Source organism: Thunnus maccoyii, chromosome 4, assembly GCF_910596095.1.
Source record: "Thunnus maccoyii chromosome 4, fThuMac1.1, whole genome shotgun sequence".
NCBI lineage: Eukaryota > Metazoa > Chordata > Actinopteri > Scombriformes > Scombridae > Thunnus > Thunnus maccoyii.
The window spans coordinates 809,232-822,115 of NC_056536.1; the positions used below are offsets into that span (position 1 = coordinate 809,232).

At 38.1% G+C, this 12,884-nt stretch overlaps 1 long non-coding RNA gene across 1 annotated transcript; it reads right to left on the bottom strand.

Annotated features, from left to right (window-relative positions):
• Positions 1 to 4,229: 4,229 nt before the first annotated feature.
• LOC121896108 lies at positions 4,230 to 12,594 on the bottom strand. Its single transcript, XR_006095924.1, has 3 exons — positions 12,047 to 12,594; positions 5,337 to 5,559; positions 4,230 to 4,779 (listed from the first exon to the last, which is right to left on the bottom strand). It is a non-coding gene; the product is annotated as an uncharacterized LOC121896108 (long non-coding RNA).
• Between the last annotated feature and the right edge of the window lie 290 nt (positions 12,595 to 12,884).

Here is a 12,884-nt window from a genome sequence, read left to right on the forward strand (position 1 = left end):
GAGCTGCCTGTCACTGTCTGTCTGCCTTTTACAATCACAGACCAGGTCCAGGTCTCTACTTTTATTTAACAAGTCTTTTTTAATAACCCAGATGTTCTCTCTAACAGACAGTGTGGACGTCTTTCACACCGGGCTTCACTCATCATCGTAAACAAGCTGTTTGGGTTTTGGTTTGGTGTCAGATGACATTTTCTTGAGTTTGAGTTGTGTTCAGGTGGTGGATCCGAGTTCAGTACATGTGTGATCCTGTGACGAACCTTCACACTGACACTGCTTCAAATAAAGCATCACAACTGCAGCACTCAGTGTGGGACCTGTTATTTCCAAAAATCATATATAATGTTATAATAATTAAGATTATAACTTCAGTTCATTTAAAGTGGCCCTGCAGTCAGAGTGTAGTGAACAAACACCGAGGCCGGATCAGACGTCTCGTATCCAGCAGGAAAACATTTGCTCACTCAAAGATCCTGGAGAATCAGTCGATCATTTTAAGGATGTAAACATGATCTCTTTCTCTTTTTTTTTTTTTAAAACCAAGTCAGGCACATTCTGCTATTTGAAGTGGAGGATTAGAGTAGAAGATGTCCTGAAACATGAGTGGAGGGAATCTTAAAGAGTTTTAATGCAGATGGTGACTGTTCATCCACAGTGAGCTGTTCAATATAAACAGTAGATATAACACCAGTCTCACCAGGTGATTGGATTTATCGCAGATAGTAAATTAATAAAATAAATCAAAGCAACTAAATTAGCAAATTAAAGTTATTATGACTCATTATGAAGAGTTTCTATAAGAAGTCACGTTGTTGGTCCTCTTCATCACCAGATGAAACTCGTCTCCAACAAGAGAAGACTTCATCACTTGTGATTGGATAAAGTTCTTCTTCAGGTTCCTCCATTATTGACTGTACTGAACAAAAACTATTCTCAGTTTTTCATTATATTTATAAAAACAATACATTCTTGCATTAATCATGGTGAACATATTTTGAGTATTTTGGGTGATCGAGCTGCTTCCTTCTGTTGAACATGAAAAGGTTTGAATCCACAAATTGCTGCTTGCCGCTATATACAGTATATATAAATATACATATACACACACACACACACACACACACATAGACGGGTGACAAATCAAATAAAAGGGAAAACTGGTCCAGGTCTGAATGCTGGACCCCTACAGTGAGGGGGTCTGGGGGCTCTGTTATGCTGTGGGGGGCATTTTGCTGGCATGGTTTGGGTCCACTTGTCCCCTTAGAGGGAGGAGTCACTGCTAATCACCACCGTCCACCACAGCATGCGATGTTCAATTCCACATTTCGCTACCCAGCTGGACAGAAATTCAATCGTCTTTCTTAAAACAGAAGTAGAGCAAGAAAATCTCAGGTGGAGGAGATTGGTGTCATTGATATTAATGAAGTTGATGTATGCGTACTGAATAATAACAGAAGATAGACATCAGGAGAGCGGGAAAGTGGCATTTGGAGTAACTATTCCTGAATTAAAAACAGACACATCAGATGTCAGAATTCACAGCAGAGATGGTAGAAATATTAATGTGCACTTTGGTGAAAAGAGGACAATAAACCAGACAACTCAGTACTATGTAGTGATTCAGCTGCAGCTTTAATAAGAGAAATCAAATCCAAGTTCAGAGCTGATATATTGGCCGAGATTTATCAAACATTATACAGAAATAACAGAGTAAATTGTTAAATCTGTGTACCTTTGTCTCAATTGATTTCCTTTTCTGAAACGATAATTAAATATGGTGATTTAAAAAATGTTTTGTTACTCGATTTAAAAATAAAAAAGGATTCAAAGCATTTTCTGACACAAAATAGAATCTAGTGAAAGGCTTGAAAATCGTTTTTTTGATTCGCAAGTTTAATTTTTTTCTTGATGAGGAACCCTCTAGATTAATATTAACCCTTCAACGTTATGAACAACGACTACAACACTGACAGTTTAGTTAATGTCGGCTGTGTCCAGTTTATTAATGAGGTCAGAACGGCCAAAGACAACAGTGGTCTGCCTACAATATGTGAGCCAATCTCCCGACTAATTTATCAAACTTAATAAAATATCTAGTTTTTTACTTTTAGGATATTAGTAGAGATGAATAAACATTAAAGGGTTAAGGTTAGGGGTCAGGGGTTAGGGAAGGACGACTGGTTGGGGTTTGGGTCAGGTTATGATGAGGGGAAACACGTTGTCAGGGAAACAGACTTCAAAACAACACCTGCCAAATATGTATTTTAACACAGCAGTTTACAATACAGTTGTTCTCATTTTCCCTATTTTTCTGTTTATGTTGTGACAACTTACTAGTTGATCTATTATGTGACACTCCAACAGTTAACTAAGGTCAACCCTCGACACAGCAGCCCCACTAAGACTGAAAAAGATGTCCATTAATCCATCACCTCTCTGGAGAAACAAAGAAATGAAGCAGTTGAAGAGAATCTGTCGAACAGCAGAGAGAAGATAGAAAAAAGTATAAATTAACAGTCAATTACCAGATTTTCCCTGAACAGCTGACTATTTACAATCAAACAGGCAAGACAAGCTCACTTCTCTGGTCCAGCAGTACATCTATCAACTCCAGATGTGAAGATTGTAGACACTATTAGATCGAATCTCCCTCAATGTCAGTGTATGAATTTTAACACCCCAGAAACTTTGTTTGTACACGAGGAAACACTGGAGAAATGTGTCCTGGTTGATGCTGAGACGCTTGGCAAAGTTATTTCTCAATTAAAACCAGCAACCTGCTTCTTAGATCCCATTCCCACATCCTTTTAAAAAACATTTTATAGCTTTTTAATGAAGATTTGCTTAGCATTGTACATTATTCTCTTCAGATGGGCGTCTTCCTTACTGCTCTTAAGACCGTTATAGTTAAACCTCTTGTGAATAGAAGCAATTTGGATGCTTCCATACTTAACGACAGACCAGTATCCAATCTACCATTTTTAAGTAAAATTTTAGAGAAGCTTGTTCTTAACCAGTTAAATGACTTTATGAACTCTGTCAGTATTTTTTGGACCGATCATAGTACCGAGACAGCACTAGTTAAGATTGTAAATGACCTCAGGTCCAATATGGATATGAAAAATCCCTCCATACTAGTATTACTTGACTTGAGGTTTAAATCTTTAGATCTACTGATAGATCATTTTTTGTAAGCACTGATGAATTTTCATTTAAAAGCTATAACATGAATTGTGGTGTCCCTCAAGGTTCAATTTTAGGTCCTACTCTTTTTAATCTATACATGCTGCCACTTGGAAACATCATCAGGAGGCGCGGCGTCAATGTCCATAGCTACACTGATGACACAGCTTTACATCGCCATGTCTCCTGATGACTCAGTCGATGCCCTTTTTAACTGTATTCTAGATATCTAATTATGGATGGCACTGTGCCAGTGTTAAAGATGTTCTAATAGCAAGATAATTAGTGTTCTTACTGCTTTGGGACTCTTCACTGCATTCCCAATGCAACCCTGTGGGGGAGCAACCACAGTGGGAAAGTGGGACATTTACAGTGCTCCCACTATATGAGATACTGTTATTTTTATATCTTCAGAGTCCTTGCGGTGAGATGCAAGAATAAAATCTGAGTTTATGCTGTTAAAATATGTGAATGATAACTAGAGGGGCATTATTAAAGTTCCAGCAACTACAGTAAGTCTGGGAAACATACCGTCCAGACTAACAGAAACATGACTCAGCAGGACGCTCTGCTGTCTCACTTCGAGTTGGGTGTGACTGTGTTTCTGTGAAGGATCCTGCAATGGCTCCTGAATGGCAGCCAGCTTGGAGCAGCTTATTTTAGAGCCCATCCACAGAGATATTGTTCAAATTAAATGACAGTACAGTTATCGCTTGCTTTCACACTCACTGGAGAACATAAATATAAGGGGCACTGCCACTGTAGGAAAATAAATACTTTTTTTTTTTTGGTAATTACAGTTTTGACCAAATAATAAGACAAAGTCAAAACCAACACCAAAAGGACATATTGTAGTGAATTCCTAAAAAATTCTTATTTTCATGTGGACTTTGGTTCCTGAATTACGTGGCATTTCTTGAGCACATTCCTGCCTCCGTCTTCTCTCTTTCTGTTTTGGACACAATGAACTTTCCTCCAGCACCACTAAGAGGACAAAAACTGGCATAGACACATCATCAATGTGTTATTTGTTTCATCCAAAACTTTTATTGTGGACTCTGATTTCAACCCAGATGAGACGTGTATATACTGTAGCTAGTTCAGAGACACCCTCACATACTGAAACAAACTTAAGAGGAACAAATGAGATACAAGATACATAGAAAAAGGAAGGGAGGGGTTCATATTGTGGTAGAAAAGAGAATTAGAGAAACAAAGACTGAGTGTGAGGTGGGGAAACAAAGATCAAGCTAGAGAGAGAGAGAGTACAGTTCAGGGCATGCAGAGAGAGAGAGAGAGAGAGAGAGAGAGAGAGAGGAAGAGAGAGAGAGCTGCTGTAATCCTCTGACTATAAACCGGAGCAGCAGTGTGAGGCAGCCTCAGTCTGAAGGATGGAAGATGAAACGCTGCCGTCGTCCTCCGCTCTGACATCGGATGGAGCATCCTTCGGTTTGAGTAGCAGCACCCAGCAGGATGACTGTTCCTCTCGCTCTCTGCTGCCTTCTCTTCTCTGCTCACACATTCAGACTGACAACCAGTAAGTGGACGTGACCCAGAACAAGCAGCTTCTCCAGGAGACGTCTGCTCTGCTCTGTTGAACTGAGAGAATAAAGTTAAGAATGTCTTTAAAGGCTCGAGAAAGATTTATGGAATAATTACAGTTTTTCTTTAGAGGTGACGAGGTATGCTTGCTTTTATGATATTTTGTTTGGTAATTGATTATTGATTTCATTATGATGATCACTGACTATTTTAGGAGGGTTTTTTTTTACCATTTAACACCAGTTAGAAGAGACACCTTGATGCTTTTTTCATAAGCTGTGAATCTGCACTGCAAAAATCTCCATATTATCAAGTAGTTTTGTCTGTACTTTAAATGTTTGTGTCTTAAAATGAATTGAAAACTTATTTTTAAAATACAAGTTAGCTTTGACTCGTCTTATTCTTTTAAATTTCAAGATACAAAGACTCATACCTACTAAATTCTTCAAACAATTTGATTTCTATTCAAAACTAGTTGAAATGTAACTGCATTGGTGCATTTCTCTTCTTTTAGGAAAATAATGTTTTTCAACATAAATAAATAAGATGGAGATTTTTGGAATGTGGTCTTTATTGTTCCATGTTGTGTTCAGTTATCAGAGGAGAACTGCTACCTTATCATGGTGGAGGGGTTCGTGTGTCCATGTGACCCTGGGAGCTGTGTTATCAGTAATAATAGCCCCCGGTAGAGTCTTCCAAGGTAAACTGGTCCCAGGTGAGGGTCCAGATTATGAGCGAGATCAGGGTTTGGATGGGGTGTGGCACATCTTACTCTGCTCAAGAGAGCAAAGTTTGCATCCTGTCACACACCTGCAAGCAGGCTGTTAGCAGCAGCAACTGCTGGGGGGGAGTTAAAGGGGAGGAAGAAATACTTAATAATTAATTTCAGGAGCCCAGTTTACCTCTGCTGTCCAGTGCACACATTACATTATTAAAAAAACAAGCAGACTGTAGAAGGACACTATAGGGGGCTGAAATGTATTAATAATAATAATAGCCTAATAACAAAATTATATGTATTTGTTCGCACTTCTCAAACCCAATGTTACAAAGTGTTTTACACAAAACAAACAATAAAAACAAAGACACAAGTATTAAAGACATGACAAAATAATAAAACAGACATAAGATAAAAATCTAAAACACATAAAATGAGTATAAAAAATAAATATAACAACAATCACTGGTAAGCAAGTCAATAAAAAGAACTTTAAAGAAGCCATTTATTATTATTTATTTCATCAATAAATACTCACAAACCGCTGTTGCATTATTTCCAATAAGCAGTTTCTCTGTCATGACTAGCAGGTAAACATTAGCGATAGCATGGTGTCAAAATGGTGGCTGCACTGTGGAACAGATTGTGCCGATGACTGGCACCTCAAATAGCCAATGAAATTCAGAAAATGACCATATGCAGCTTTAATGGGTTCTATAATACATAGTTTGCTGTGTGTTACTTTATATAAACTACTTTACCACCATGGCACTTGTTTCGACTTTTATATGCACAAATTTTAGCTCCAACAGGGGAACAAAGCACTGTAATGTGTTTATGTTTCAGTTACTCTGAAGCAGGGGTGACTTGGTGGCTCTAAATGGCCTCTTTTGGCAAGACGCCTAGACATACCCTTGGAAAAACGTGTAAAATATTCATTTTCTGTGGTATTGTCATTAAATTTCAACTTGGACTAAGTAAGGCTCCATGCTTTGGTCCCATTGAGTTTTCCACCTAATAAGTCCCAGCTATAAGTCATCTGCAGGCATCTGTTTTCAAAAAAATATTCAAACCTTCTACTTCAGTGTGTTCAAACTTCTATTACTCAATGCTAGTAACACTTACAGTGATTCAGTGTTTCCTTTCAAAAGAGACCAACACCACATGATTCAAGAACAACTTTCAGTTCAATTTACTTTTGGTGTGCCTTGGATAGGCATTTTAGGCTAGTTTAACAGGAATTTACAGTTTGTTTCGCAGTACACTGGATGTCATTTTTTCTAATGCCATACAAGACGCCATCTCCTTAATCCACTTACCTATAGATGGTTTACTTCTACTTTTCCAGTACAGGGCTATCAGCCTCTTTGCTTGCAAAGAACACATGCATAAAGACTCCCCCTGGAGTATTTATCATGAAAATGGGAGCTGTACTGAAAAGGTACAATTTACCTCTTTCCAAAAATTTCTCAACCTACATTCCCATGTGCAATGAAGAAGTATTCCTTTGACATCATTACATTTAGTACAAGTATCTGGGATACTTTTGTCAAATTTGTGAATTTTGAGAGGTGTAACATATGTATACATCAGCCATTCATACTAAATTAACTTAATTGAACGTGTATTTATAGTCTGTGTTTCCTCACATATTGTCTGCCAGTCGTCTAATGTTAAATCTTCATTAAGATCTTTTCTCCATACCTGTAGAGTTTTCTCTCAGGACACTTGAGATCCTTCAGTTAGAAAATCATAATGGGAGAAAATCGATCCTTTGCTGGATGGACAGTCATATTTTTGTTTCTGGGCTATACATATATATATATATATATATATATATATATATATATATATATAGCTCCCTAGATAAATCTCCAGTCTTTCTAATACCCCTTCAGGTATAAATTACACCATATAGGGCTAAACTGGGAGGGGTTGATGTATGTTCATGTATTTCTGAATGTTGTACCATACATTCATCATATTTGATACAAACAGACTAGTTGTGAATTTTCTTAAAACCTAAATATAGATATAGGTGTGGTGGTAAATTTAACTCTACCCAACCTGGGACATTAAATAAAGAAAAAAAAACCATAATTGTTTGTGGTTGAGTCTGGCCACTTAAGTCCTCCCTTGTCATATGGAAAGCACAGAGGCATAATCTCTGGCGTTTGTTGTTCCATATAATTTTGCTAAAAGCCGTCTTAAGTATTGGAAACACGTGTCTTGGTGGGGGTAGAGGGATATTCTGAGACAAATATAGAAACTTTGGCAGAATATCCATTTTTAAAATATTAATTCTGCCAATTAAAGAGATTGGTAATGTCATCCTTAGTGCCAGGAGTTTCGTAGCCTGCTCTAACACTGGGTGATAATTAGTTTGTGCTATATTATCAATATAAGGAACAGTCATAATTCCCATGTAGGTGAAACAATCAGATACTTTAAATTGTGCCACATTCTGACATGATTTTTCCTCTCTCTTTCATTTAATAGCATGATGGAAGATTTGTTATTATTGATCTTATACCTGAAATTTTCCCAAAGATTGCGACAATATTTAATAACGTTGAAATTGATTTATTTTTTATTGTTGAAAGCTCCACTATATGTGGCCGAGACAAACTCTACTCAAACCTACTTCTGACCATTTTATTTAATTTCAAATGGTGACAAATTAAACGTAGTTTAACGTCTTGCACTATTTGTGGGGGATTTACACAACTTGTGCAATGTGTACTGAACTAGTTTTGAACCATCAACAGTGACTAAAACAAACACAAATAAACATCAAAAACATAGACAACCATCAAATAACCTGAGGCAAAGGGAAAGCTGTGGTTTTCTGCACCTAGCAGATATACCTAGATTTTAATCTCAAATCAGTCACTATTTTGTGTAAAGTCATGAAACATCAGCATGAAACTGATAGATGTCCTGGAGATGGACGATATGTGGTAATAGAAATAAGTGGAAGTTGTAGAGTTATAAAAAGAAAAGCCAAGAGAGGCTCGGGGTCTGGACTTAATTGGCTAAACTGTTAGGGCCAGGGCTCTGAAGCTGCCCTATAAAACCGGGCGAGTGCCCTTGACCGACAGAGTGGGCCTCCTCCAGGGATGACCTCTTAGAAGGCCATCTTGGAGTACTTTCAAACCTCCAACACCTATTTGCACCAATACACTTCATTGTGACCCAGGCTGTTGGGATTCCTGACTAGACAGGCCCATTGGTAGTGGTTCAATGACAGCTGGTGATTATAGAAGCCAGGCTGAACTCTGGTTCCCTAAGCAAGGCTTGGATGATCGTGTGTGTAGGTTTTGGGAACTATGTTCGATACCTGGGTCAGAGATAGAGGACAGCTGTTTGTCCGTGCCTTATCCACACCGACAGGAGGTATCGGTTATCTGTAGTCAGAAACCATTTCATAGTGTTTCAGAAAAACAATGATATCATCAACAAACAGCACTATCCTATGTTCGGTTTGGCCTATTTGAATACCAGACAACTCCTTATGGGACCTTATAATAAAGCAAGTGGTTCGATAGCTAAAAGGAAAAGAAGAAGGGGGGGGGGGGGGGTGTCGTTGGTGGTATCCTCTAGATACAGAGATTGGATACAGTGGTATTAATTAAGACTTCGGCTGTTGAGTTTTTATACAGTAATTTAACCCAACTGCAGACTGTTTTCCCAAAGCCAAATTTAGCAAGAATATGAAAAAGATAGGGCCATTCCACCCTATCAAACATTTCTTCTGCATCTACAGAAAGCAGGGCTGTATCTACTTCCTCCTTTTGACTGTATAAAATAATCAGCACTCTTCTGAATTCATGGGTGCCCTGTCTGCCTTTTATGAAACCATTCTCATCCCAGTGGATCAGTTTAGGGAGTACCCTCTCTAATCACCTTGCCCAGTAATTTGTTAAGAATTTTTATATCCAAGTTAAGAACACTAATTGGATGAAAATTTTCACAATTGTTATTTAATTTTTTTTCGCTAGCTTGTTGTGCCAAATATTACAACGTCTTGACTTTGTACTGAAGATCTGTGAAAAGTGTGTAATGTAGTACAGAGTCAAGAGGTTGTGTTATGTAGCACAACAAGCTAGTGAAGCTCTGTAAATGCAGCCATATTCCTGCACATTCTCAGTGGCATCTGCCGTACTAGGATCTTCTGTCCTGATAGATACAGTCTTATTGCTGTTATTACTCCTTGGAGCCAAGTACTCTATTAATCCCAAAGGGAAATTACAGTGTGTACAATAATAGCTTTCAGCTATAAATCCAGATGTTCGATTCCTCCTGTAACAGCTGTGATTCCAGGAGGATTCACAGCTGTTAAAATCACACCACTGCACCCTGTTAAAGAACTGAAGGCACAGCATTGTGAGCAGCAGAGTCACAAAATATATAATAGTAATGATCAGTATTTTCAGTTAGAATAACTGTATGTCAGTGAGCAGTGATAAACAATGTGAGCAGACTGTCAATTTGCATCTATTTCACTGACATTTTGCAGAAGAAACGAACCTGTTAACAGCTGCTGTTGGTTAAAAACTGTAACACATATCTCAACTGCTTCATTAATTTTAATGAGGTGTGCACTGTAAGTTGTATAATGAAGAAACATAGAATTCAAATAAATACTGGATCATAAAATATGAGCCAACAGCCATAAGTGAAAGTCTCAGTACAGAATTGACAGACTGTTTGCTGAGGAGTCAAAGACACCAATGATCAGTAACCTAATGTTAGTGATAAAGGAATATGAATAACCAGGTTTCTAATGTTTCATATCTACCTAAAACCAGAATAAGACATAACAGGGACTAGTGTGCATGTAAAGGTACTAATTCACAGATGATGTGATAACAGGATGCAGACCAGAAGATGAGTGAAGTTGAGAGTGGAATATTATAAAAAGGGGCTCCAGTGGACGTCTTGCCTAGGGCACCAAAATGTCCAGAAGTGTCCCATTAATACAATTAACATTCACCTGTTGTTTAACCATAATCATGATTCATAACCCTGACATAACCACAAGGTTTCCCTGACCTTAACCATGCCCAGATATTGTAGTTGGGTTTTTTTATGTTGCCAGTAGATATATAAAAAAAATTGTCATTGATTATAATCCAGGGTTTTGCAGAATCGTCCAATATCTGTGTTCTTGTTTGGTTGTAGGGTTGCAGTAAGGTGGGGACGGGATATGTGTGAATGACTGCCTGGTAGCTAACAAACCCCAGGAAAAGAACACTATGTTCTGCTTCGGTAATGTAAAGTATATGTGAACATACACCAATATTACTACATTACTATTCAGATGTTTAAGCAGCCTGCAGATGTGGCTTCAGAGCAAGTGAGCTGTCATCTAGTAAGTTACCTAATGCTGTTTGGAGATTTTTCCCCTCAGGGATAAAAGGCCCATTGTCTGACTCTGACCCATATTGCTGAAGGTAATCTGTACTTTAAAATGATTAAATGTTAAGTGCATGGATGTTAATTCCAAATCAGAATTCACAGAGTTTCTGTCTATGATCTTGGGAACCTGTGTCTAGATTTTGGATTATGAGTGAATCTCTTTCCACTGCTGGAAACCAGAGAGCAGAGGCAGCTGGGAGCTCTTCCACTGAAGCTACTACTGTCAACGGGATCCACATACAGTCAGATACAGTCAGATACAGTCAGATACAACTTTACTGTAGGTGTCAGGAAGGGACCTGGGCTTTTTGTTGCAACCAGAGAAACCATATGAAACTGTATTTACCTTTGAGGGGGGAGGAAACAGTATTCTCACATAGAAATGATGGGAAAGACTTTTGATTAAGAAAACTTGTTTAAAAAGCCAAAAAGCATATATACCACGTTGCTGTTGTCATAGCTACAGAGGGCTCTTGCTTTTAATTTTATTTCATTGTAACTTGAGGTTTAACTGATCGATCCACATTAAGCCACATTATTTGCTCCAATTCATTTTCAGTTGCAGATGTTTTGTAATTTCCACCACGCTGTTAAATACATAATAACTCTAGATTTTAATTGCATGATCTTTTTAACATCCCCATCCCCTTCATTTCATGCATTTTTAGGGTCTGATTTCCAAGTCGGGTCAGAGGGTTAAAACATTAAATTACTGTTCAAACACCCTTGATCTAACCTGCATGTTCTTTGTTTCACCTAGAACTGAACCCGGACAAAATACCACCTGCACATCACTTTTTTTTGCGGATCACCAGCTGGGTATCTGACCCGATGCAGATGACTGCAGATGGCTGGAAGATTCGGCCAAGAAATCAAACCTCAATCTTTTTCAAGCTTGAGGTCGATTCACGATTTTAAAATCGATTTTTGTTTGATTGTAAAATGCAGGAGTTAAACAGACAGTTGAGCAAGAACAATTAAACATCTGCACCACCTGTAGGCCGTCATCATTACGTATAAAATACAGGTTATCACACAGATATTGAACGTCAGTAGATCATCCAGTTTAATAATCAGTGTGAACACAGACAGAGCAGGAAGCTCCGCTAGCTAACAGATCTGCTGCTAGCTAGCGTTAGCTACCCAGCAAGTAGAGACAAGTAGAAAAAAATCGCCTCAACTGACCTGAGATGATACGTCATCAAGAAACACAAACCGAGAGCAGAGACGAGTCATTCTCAGTCACTAGTCCTGTAAAGTGCAGCAGGTGAACATGTAGTGAAACTGATCACATCACAGTTTGCAGGACTGTCGTGACTCAAAGCTGCTAATGTAGCAGCAACCATCTGTGTTACGTTTTGACTAAAAATCTACTTTTTGTGCATATTGTAATAACTCAATTCATGATTTAGACATTTTACACATCGTGCAAAAACAAGTTTGAATTAATTTGAGATAACGCCCAGCTCTATGTGTCATATATATTTTTCATCAGTACCTCCCAATTTTTCCTGTACATTCCCTGCTTACTAACTTGTAGCTGGCTCTCAATTTTTCATAAGAAATAGCATTGTTTCATTATAACAGAATAACTCAGGAGTCTGTGTCGGTGCAGAGGTGGTGTCAGGACACCGTTAGCCTAGCGTAGCATAAAGACTGGAAGCAGGAGTAACAGCTGCTCTCAGGCTGATGATCATCAACATCTCTGATGGAGGAAAGTAAATATATTTCCCAAAATGTTGAATGCTTCCTTTAACAAACGGCTAGTAAAACACATTTAAATCACATTTTATCACAATATTCACATTTTCAACCTTGCTGACCTTATTTCTTTATAAATATTTAATGTATTTTCTTCTCCGGCTATTAGTTCTTATTAGTTTTTTCTTGCATTGGAAAAGAGTTACAGATGTTTGGGAGATGAAAGGAATTTCATATGCGAGTTCTTTCTGCAAGAGACTGCAGGCTGAGCGAGGCTGAAGAATAACTTCCTTATTTAAAGCTCGTGCAGGCAAACACAAAG